The sequence below is a fragment of the Aotus nancymaae genome, unplaced genomic scaffold (assembly GCF_030222135.1).
Source record: "Aotus nancymaae isolate 86718 unplaced genomic scaffold, 86718_ANA_hifiasm-v0.15.2.pri h1tg000003l, whole genome shotgun sequence".
NCBI classification, from domain to species: domain Eukaryota; kingdom Metazoa; phylum Chordata; class Mammalia; order Primates; family Aotidae; genus Aotus; species Aotus nancymaae.
The window spans coordinates 3,600,518-3,610,687 of NW_026988414.1; the positions used below are offsets into that span (position 1 = coordinate 3,600,518).

Sequence of the window (10,170 nt, forward strand, 5' to 3'; positions counted from 1 at the left end):
TGTAATCCCAGCACTTTGGGAGGCCAAGGCAGGAGGACTGCTTGAGGCCAGGAGTTAAAGACCAGCCTGGGCAATATATTGAGACTCCATCTCTCCAAAAATAAAATATGTGTGTGTGTGTGTGTGTGTGTGTGTGTGTGTGTACACATACATATTTATGTATTTTTAAAAAAATTTTTTAATAGATGGAGTTTTGCTCTTGTTGCCCAGGCTGGAGTACAATGATGCAATCTTGGCTCACTGCAACCTCTGCCTCCTGGGTTCAAGCAATTCTCCTGCCTCAGCCTCCTGAGTATCTGGGATTACAGGCACCCGCCACCATGCCCAGCTAATTTTTTGTATTTTTAGTAGAGACAGAGTTTCACCATGTTGACCAGGCTGGTCTCGAACTCCTGACCTCAGGTGATCCATCTGCCTCAGCCTCCCAAAGTGCTGGGATTACAGGTGTGAGCCACCATGCCCAGCTATTCTTTAATTTTTGTGATGGAGTCTCAGTCACCCAGGCTGGAGTGCAGTGGTGTCATCTCAGTTTACTGCAACCTCTGCCTCCCAGGTTCAAGCAATTCTCCTGCCTCAGCCTCTCAAATAGCTGAACTATAGGCATGAGTGGTAGTCCACGCCCATCTAATTTTTGTATTTTTAGTAGAGGCAGTGTTGCACCATGTTGGCCAGGCTGGTCTCGAGCTTCTGACCTCAAATGATCCACCCGCCTTGGCCACCCAAAGTGCTGGGATTACAGAAATGAGTCACCCTGCCTGTCATTCAATAAATAAGTAAATAAATTGAAATAGCTGAGCACAGTGGCACACGTGTGTAGTTCCAGCTACTTGGGAGGCTGAGGGGGAAGGATTGCTCGAGCTCAGGAGTTTGAGGTGATAGCGAGCTATGATTGAGCCACTGCATTGTAGCCTGGGCCACAGACAGAGACCCTATAGCGGGGAAAAAAAAGGAACTGGCCGGGCTCCATGGCTCATGCCTATAATCACAGAACTTTGTGAGGCCAAGGCAGACAGATCACCATTTAGGAGATCGAGATCATCCTGGCTAACACGGTGAAACCCCGTCTCTACTAAAAATACAAAAATTAGCTGGGTGTGGTGGCACGTGCCTGTAGTCCCAGCTACTTGGGAGGCTGAGGCAGGAGAATCCCTTGAATCCAGGAGGCAGAGGTTGCAGCAAGCTGAGATTGCGCCACTGCACTCCAGCCTGGGTCACAGAGCGAGACGCTGTCTCAAAAAAAAAAAAAAGAAAGAAAAGAGATCAAGGGCAGATCACTTGAGCCTAGGAGTTCAAGACCAGTTTGGGCAGCATAGCAAGACCTCATCTCTACAAAAAATACAAAAAAAATAGCCAAGCGTGGTGGTGTCTGCCTGTGGTCCCAGCTACTTGGGAGACTGAGGTGGGAAGGTCACCTGAGCCTGGTTAGGTGGAGGCTACAGTGAGCTATCATCAAGCCACTGCACTCCTGCCTGGGCGATAGAATGATACTGTCTCAAAAAAAAAAAAAAAGTTCAAATTTTATATCACCTGCAGCTGTGAAAAAAGGTTCTCACTATTAGTAGCTATCGAGAATTTCTGAAGATACTGCTATTACAAAGCCTATTTCCCCTGCTAAAAAGTTATCAGGAATTGTGTGTAGCTGTTTCAAATATGGAATCTGACATAAAAAGTTATTTTCATAGGACCAAACTCACATTTCAAACGTAGTTACTTAGCTACAGTGTCTTGTTCTGTCACCTAGGCTGGAGTGCAGTGGTGTGATCATAGCCCACTGCAACCTGGAACTCCTGGGTTCAAATGATCCTCCCGCCTCAGCCTCCCAAGTAGTTAGGACTACAGGTGCACACCACCACATTCAGCTTTTATTTATTTATTTATTTATTTATATTTGAGGTGGAGTCTCAGTTGCCCAGGCTGGAGTGCAGCGGCACAATCTCAGCTCATTGCAACCTCCGCCTCCCAAAGTGCTGGGATTACAGGCGTGAACCACTGTGCCTGACCTTATACGTCCTTCTTGATAAGGAAAGGGAGGTTCCTGGCCGCTGTCATGAGAATGTCAACCGCTTGCTCTGTGGAGAGGAAAGGAAGAATTCAGGCAACCATTCTCTTCCCTTTTCAGATACACGTGATCTATACAAAGTGATCATCACCAGGCCTCTCTTGTCCAGGAAATTTCCCCCTTCCATTGTCATAAGCGCTAGAAATTTTGTGCTTTTTCTCATGCATTAGGCCAGGTCGCTCTTCTTCTAGCTTTAGGCCATAACGCTTTCATAGTCCTCCACATCAGGGAGTAAGCTGTAGGTTTTCTCAACTATGACACGGGCTTTTCTCCTCTCGAACTTGTTTTTCTTTTGTCTCATCATCCTCACTCTGAGATGTCGCAATAGCATTGATCACTTTTTGCGGATTATTCACACTAGAAACAGTCAGCTTTCCCAAAGAGCCTGCAAACTGCACTGGCTTATCAGCATGTTCCAGTTTGGCCACCTTGAGCTGGGTGTGCTCCTTTTTAGGGCCAACACCTTATATTTCTTTAGCAGCTGACAGTTTTTCCAAGTAATTCTGGTAATAAAAATCATCCAGGTAGGGATCAGTGCTTTGCAGTTGCATCATCTGGATTTTAGAGACCTAATCCTTTTCCCGATGCAACGTGAGACTGGCATATGGATCCTTTTGGAGATGATCTTGATGACTGTTCCGCTGACTTCCTCTATCTCCTGCACCATTGAGATTCCCATGCTGATTTCTATTCTGTTGCTGTCTCTGATTCAAGTGTCGACAGTGCTGTGGATGAAGGTGAGTTGTGTCCGGTCTAAACATTGGGGCCTGAGATCTTAGGTTTTGCAGGCCAAGTCCTGGACCAGGAGTGTGCTGCTGTGGAGGTGGTAGCAGAGGATGGAGCACTAAAGAAGCCACAGAATGATGGCTCATGCCTGTAATCCCAGCACTTTTGCAAATCAACAGGAAGTTGGAAAAAAAATTCCAGGACTTTGCGAGGCCAAGGGGGGCAGATCACCTGAGGTTGGGAGTTCAAGACCAGCCTCACCAACATGGAGAAACCCTGTCTCTACTAAAAATACAAAATTAGCCAGGCATGGTGGCAGGTGCCTGTAATCCCAGCTACTTGGGAGGCTGAGGCAAGAGAATCACTTGAACCCGAGAGCCCGAGAGGTAGAGGTTGCATTGAGCCAAGATTGCACCATTGCCCTCCAACCTGGGGGACAGAGCGAGATTCAGTCGAAGAAAAGAAGAAGAATAAGAATAAGAAGAAGCAGAAGAAAAAGAAAAAGAAGAAGAGGAGGAGGAGGAAGAAGAGGAGGAAGAGGAGGAGGAAGAGGAGGAGGAGGAAGAGGAGGAGGACGAAGAGGAGGAGGAGGAAGAGGAGGAGGTAGAGGAAGAAGAAAAAGAAAAAGGAAGAGGAGGAGGAGGAGGAGGCACGGAAGCCTGGCGCTGGGGGAAGCATCTGCCCAACCGGCCCTTGTAGCAACTTGGGATTCATGGCAACGAGTGGACTACCAACAAATCCAGGGAGCCATGCAAACTGGCTGGGAGACACCCATCCAGGCTGTAGCAGGACACAGCAGAGCTGGCTTGAAGACATCCTGTCACCATAGCGAGCAGGATAATGCAGTGGCACTGGGAGCCGAACATGGACAGGCTTCGGACACAGGAAGCGATGGGTAAGGCTGGGTACAGCCATCTGCTTAGGTGGGGTGAAGTTGACTGCCTCGGTAATGCATGTTCACAAAGGTCCCGATCATCTTCTGGACCCTGGGGGCCCCTGAGGCAAGGCATATTCTAATACAGACACTGTAGGCATTTCCTGAGCAAGCAGTGGTCTTCAAATTCCCTTGAGAACTTCAGATCCATCCCAGACACTGCAGCCTGGGCAACAGAGTGAGACAGTGAGTCTGGTCTACACTGCCCTCATGATAGCTGGATTGTCTAGTTCATTTTCAGTCACCATCTTACCAAGCCTTTCTGCCAGATTCTCCTCATGGTCACTCAGGAGAAGTCCATTTCATCTCTCTCTGCATTGCCTGTTTGTTCATTGGCTGCCACTGGTTGCTTTTCTTCCAGTTTAGCCAGGTGCTCATGAGCGTCCTGCCAATCATCATCAGCTGCACCTGACCCAAATGTATTATCATTGAATTGATCAGTTTCTTCATCTTCTTTTCCCAGGCCCTGAAATGCATCTTCGACTTCATCCACAGGACAATCCTCCAAAGACTCATAGGGAACATTCTTGGGGAGAGAGGGAGGGAGAGAGTGGGGAGGGGAGTAGGGAAGGGAGGGACAAAGCGCTGACTTCCCAGGCTCAGGTCCTCCACCAACTCGGGACCCCTAGCCATTGCCATATGCCCAGTTGCAATTATATTTAAAGACTTGGGTGGTGCGTGCCTGTAGTCGCAACTACTCAGCAGAATTGCTTAAACCGGGAGGCAGAGGTTGCACTGAGCCAAGATTGTGCCACTGCACTCCAGCCTGGGTGACAGAGCAAGACTCCATCTCAAAAAAAAAAACAAAAAACTTGAACAATTCTTCCCTTTATTCATGCTCAAATGGAATGTTGAAATTCCCATGGATTTGCAGATGCATTTTGAATCCAATGGCAACTTTTCCATGCTGAGTATTTCTGAATAAGGCTATATCTTACTCAAAGAACGTGCATGCATCATTAAAGTTGTCACAATCGGGCATGGTGGCTCACACCTGTAATCCCAGCACTTTGGGAAGCCAAGGTGGGCGGATCACCTGAGGTCAGGAGTTCAAGACCAGCCTGGCCAACATGGTGAAACCGCATCTCTTCAAAAATACAAAAATTAGCTGGGCATGATGGCAGGTGACTGTAATCCCAGCCACTCGGGAGGCTGAAGTGGGAGAATTGCTTGAACCTGGGAGACAGAGGTTGCAGTGAGCCGAGATCGCACCATTGCACTCCAGCCTGGGTAACTCAGCAAGACTCTGTCTCAAAACAAAAAAGCTGTCACAGATGCCGGTAGGAGGACAGGTTAGTTGCAAACGGATGGGAAGTACTGAGATTTGTGAAGATGGAGCTGGGGAGCCACCCCCGAGAGCGATGCACACCAGCCTCCTCCTCCCTGGGCCAGCTGCACCTTGGGCACACAGGACCAGAACTCCTTAAGCAGGAGGTCCATAGGTCCCCTGTCCAGGACAAGCAGTGGTGCCCTCTGCAGCTGATTGCTTAAGTGGATGTCCAGGGTGTGGAATGCCACCTTGGCCATGCCAGCTCATCAGAACATCATGCTCACTGTCCACAGGAACCATGGATATAAAATAGAATCCTGCCCCACACAGGCCACCATAGTCCCTGCCCAGCTGCCCCAAAGAGGTTGATGATCAACATTTATTGGCTCGCTTGCCAACAAATCACACTGAGTGCCCATGGCGCACTGCCACAGAGGAGGCTGGGTCCAGCCTGGCTCTGAGGATGAGTCTGGTTGGCCTGTTGATAATCCCACCCCCTTGTCAGTGACTGTCAACACTTGGTTCAGAAATGGGCACGTGACTCTATTTGGGCCAAAGTGGAGAGGCTGGCTGGGGTTCTTTCTTTGAAAGCATCTAGAAGTGACTCTTTTTTTTTGAGATGGAGTCTCACTCTGTTGCCCAGGCTGAAGTACAGTGGTATGATCTCAGCTCACTGCAACGTCTGCCTCCCGGGTTCAAGCGATTCTCCTGCCTCAGTCTCCTGAGTAGCTGGGATTATAGGTGCCCACCACCAGGCCCAGCTAATTGTGGTATTTTTAGTAGAGACAGGGTTTCCCTATATTGGCCAGGCTGGTTTCAAACTCCTGGCCTCCAGTGATCCATGCACCTCGGTCTCCCAAAGTGCTGGGATGACAGCTTTGCACTCTGTGTTATGCCAGCCTGTATGTGGTCTTAAGCCAGTTTGAGTTGGTTCCTTACAGCAAAAGCATTGTTACTTACAGCTCTGGGACAATCACTTGAACACATGATCAAATACCATTCACAGTGCCTTAACCGTATTCTACAAGGCAGTATCATCTTCACTTGCAGATGGAAAAATAAAGGTTCAGAGAAGCTAAGTAGCATGCCTCAGGTCACATAGCCCCCATGGCATGTCAAGACTACAGCCCACGTGGGACCCACTCCAGATTCCATGTTCTTTATCCTGGCAACATCCCAGCAAAGGGGGAAGCAAAAGAACTTTAAAAGCAGACAAAGGAACTCAGGAAACTCCGCAGCTTGGGGCACTCAGCAAAGGCGCCTATAGCCCCTGACTTCAGCAGACAGGGAGCCAGAAGCACTTACAATTCAAAGAGAAGGTACTACTTGCTACTTAAAAAGTCAGAGGGCTGGGCATGGTGGCTCACGCCTGTAATCCCAGCACTTTGGGAGGCCAAGGCAGTTGGATCACCTGAGGTCAGGAGTTCGAGATCAGCCTGACCAATATGAAGAAACTCTGTCTCTACTAAAAATACAAAATTAGCTAGGTGTGGTGGTGCATGTCTGTAATCCCAGCTACTCAGGAGGCTGAGGCAAGAGAATGGCTTGAACCGGGAGGCAGAGGTTGTGGTGAGCCAAGATTGTGCCATTCTACTCCACCCCAGGCAACAAGAATGAAACTCTGTCTCAAAAAAAAAAAAATGTCAAACAGATTTCTATAAAAGCCATCACCTTGGCCAGGCATGGTGGCTCACACCTGTAATCCCAGCACTTTGGGAGGCTGAGATGGGGGGGAATTGCTTGAACCCAGGAGGTGGAGGTTGCAGTGAGCCAAGATCCCACCACTGCACTCCAGCCTGGGTGACAGAGGGAGACTCCATGTAAAAAAAAAAAAAACCAACAGTTTGGGTATGGTGGCTCATGCCTGTAATCCCAGAACTTTAGGAGGCAGAGACAGGAGGATTATTTGAGCTCAGGATTCAAGACCAGCCTGGGCAATATAATGAGATCTCACCTCTACAAAAAAAATTTTTTTTTTTTTTTGAGACGGAGTTTCACTCTCGTTACCCAGGCTGGAGTGCAATGGTGCGATCTTGGCTCACCGCAACCTCCGCCTCCTGGGTTCAGGCAATTCTCCTGCCTCAGCCTCCTGAGTAGCTGGGATTACAGGCACGTGCCACCATGCCCAGCTTTTTTGTATTTTTAGTAGAGATGGGGTTTCACCATGTTGACCAGGATGGTCTCGATCTCTTGACCTCGTGATCCACCCGCCTTGGCCTCCCAAAGTGCTGGGATTACAGGCGTGAGCCACCACACCCGGCTACAAAAAAATTTTTAAATTAGCCAGGGGTGGTGGCACGGGCCTGTAATCCCAGCTACTTTGGGAGGCTGAGGCAGGAGGCTTAGTTGAGCCCAGGAGGTGTCAAGGCTGCAGTAAGCTGTGGTTGCACCACTGTACTCTGGCAAGTACACCACTGCCTGGGTGACAGAGTAAGACAGTGAAATCCTGTCTCAAAAATAAATAAATAAAAAATTTAAAAAGGCCAGCTGCAGCCGGGCATAGTGGCTCACATCTGTAATCTCAGCATTTTGGAAGGCTGAGGCAGGCAGATCATGAGATCAGGAATTCAAAACCAGCCCAGCCTGGCCAACATAGTGAAACCCCATCTCTACGAAAAATACAAAAAGTAGCCTGGTGTGGTGTCATGCTCTTGTAGTCCCAGACACTAGGGAGGCCTGAGGCAGGAGATTCACTTGACCCTGGAAGGCAGAGGTTGCAGTGAGCCAAGATCATGCTATTGCACTCCAGCCTGGGTGACAGGGCGAGACGCCAGCTCAAAAAAAAAAAAAAAAAGCGGGGGGGCCACGTGCAGTGGCTCATGCCTATAATTCCAGAACTTTAGGAGGCCGAGGTAGAAGGATCACTTGAGCTCAAGAGCTGGAAGGCCTGGTGGGGAAGGTGACAGACTCACTCTGTCACCCAGGCTGGAGTGCAGTGGCACAACCTCAACTCACTGCAATCTCCACCTCCCGGGTTCAAGTGATTCTCCTGACTCAGTCTCCTGAGTACCCGGGATTACAAGAGCCTGCTACCATGCCCGGCTAATTTTTGTATTTTCCCTATGTTGGTCAGGCTGGTCTCAAACTCCTGGCCTCCAGTGGTCTGTCCGCCTAGGTCTCCCAAAGTGCTGGGATTACAGACATGAGCGACTGTGTCTGGCCGCCTCTTGCAAGTCTTTGTTCAGGTGTTAAGTTCTCAGATCTTACTTTGTATCTCCTCCTTCTAATTTTTCTCTTTAGCAATTCACACTAATTAATTAATTAATTTTTGGGGAGACAGAGTTTCACTCTTGTTACCCAGGCTGGAGTGCAGTGGCACAACCTCAGCTCACTGCAACCTCCACCTCCTGGGTTCAGGTGATTCTCCTGCCTCAGCCTCCTGAGTAGCTGGGGTTACAGCCATGCACCACCACGCCTGGCTAATTTTGTATTTTTAGTAGAGACAGCGTTTCTCCATATTGGTCAGACTGGTCTCCAACTCCCGACCTCAGGTGATCTGCCCACCTCGGCCTCCCAAAATGCTGGGATTACAGGCATGAGCTACCTCACCTGGCAACTTTTTGTATTTTTAGTAGAGACGGGGTTTCATCATGTTGGCCAGGCTGGTCTTGAACTCCTGACCTCAGGTGATCCACCCACCTTGGCCTCCCAGAGTGCTGGGATTATTGGTGTGAGCCACTGCGCCTGACCCCCTCCGGCAAGTCTCTGTTCAGATATTAACTTCTCAGATCTTACTTTTTATCTCCTCCTTCTCATTTTTGTCTATAGCAATTCACACCCTCTAATCTTTCCTTGTTTTTGTCTGTCTCCCTCATTAGAATGTCAGTTTAGGCCAGGCATGGTAACAGAGGGTGACAGAGCGAGACTCCATCTCAAAAAAAGAAAAAAAAGAATGTCAGCTTAATGAGGTCAGGGGTTTTTGTCAGTTTCATTCACTGCTGAATCCCCAAGGCCTGATCCTGGAGGTAGTTAATAAACGTTAACTAATGAATAAAGGGGACACCCGGAGCCTGGAGAGAAGTGAGTTGCTCAAGGTCATAGCCATCCAGAATGAATGGCTTTCATCTTAGAAGGAATATAGCACCAAGTCAACAGCTCCAGTCCAAGAGCCTTCTCTCTGCCGTGCCAGGTCCTGGACCTCACCCCCAGGACAGAACCAAGGTATACCCCAATTTCTGGGAAAGCCTGTTGGAGTATGCCAGGACCAGGTGCTCACACAACCAAGTCAAGGGCTGCCATGGAAGAGGAGCAGGAAGGGGTCTACTCTGAAGCAGGGAGCCTGGAGATATCAGTGCCACAGTCCTACACAGGTGGAGGCCAAGGCAGCCATGGCCAAGGCCGGGAGCCATCTCCCCTCCCACGCCTCCAGCTGCCTGAGTGCGGGCATGGCAGACAGTGGCTGCGCCCAGAAGCCCGACTCTCTGAGGGCAGGTGAGACCTCCAGCTTGCAGTTCCTGTCAGAAGAGCAGAAGAACACAGAGCTGCTGCGGGTCACCCAGCAGCACCAAGGGGAGCTTCAAAATGGCCCATGCTCCCTTCCCCATACGGGCTCCAACCCAGCAGAGAAGCATCCTGCCCACAAGGTCCAGGCTCTGCCACCTAGCGCCCTCTGGTGGCCACACTGGTTAGTGCCAGAGAGGAACCAGGGATCTTCCCCAGCCCCTCCCAGGGGGTTCCTCTTTCCCTCAGCCAGGGTTTCAGCTGCCCAAGAGATGATCCAAAGGGCTGGGGGAATCAGAAGCCCTTGGACTGGCTGGGCCCACCCTGACCAGCAAGGTGAGGCTGGTAATGAGTTCAGGGATGATCACATCAGCCCTAATGGGTGAGAGCACCCACTGTGGGTCAAGCTCAGGGCAGGCCACTCTATACCCAACCAGCCACAGTGACCAGAGTAGACTAAGATCCAGGGAGGGGATGGCACCTACTCAAGATCACCCAGCATAGAGGTATGCTGGATCGGCCTGACTCCTCACTTGGCCCCCACCCTCTGTCCCTCTAAATGCTCAACCATAGATCAGGAAGCCTCCTCCCAGGCCAGCTGAGATGCAGAGGCTCAGTCACGAGTTAAAAAATATAAAGTAAAAATAGACTGGGAGCAGTGGCTCACAACTGTAATCCTAGCAGTTTGGGAGGCTGAGGTGGGTGGATTACCTGAGCTCAGGAGTTCGAGACCAGCCTGGG

At 49.8% G+C, this 10,170-nt stretch overlaps 1 pseudogene; it reads right to left on the reverse strand.

The window, feature by feature from the left end:
* Positions 1–2,130: 2,130 nt before the first annotated feature.
* LOC105721035 (protein PAT1 homolog 1-like) lies at positions 2,131–3,820 on the reverse strand (annotated as a pseudogene).
* Positions 3,821–10,170: the final 6,350 nt, after the last annotated feature.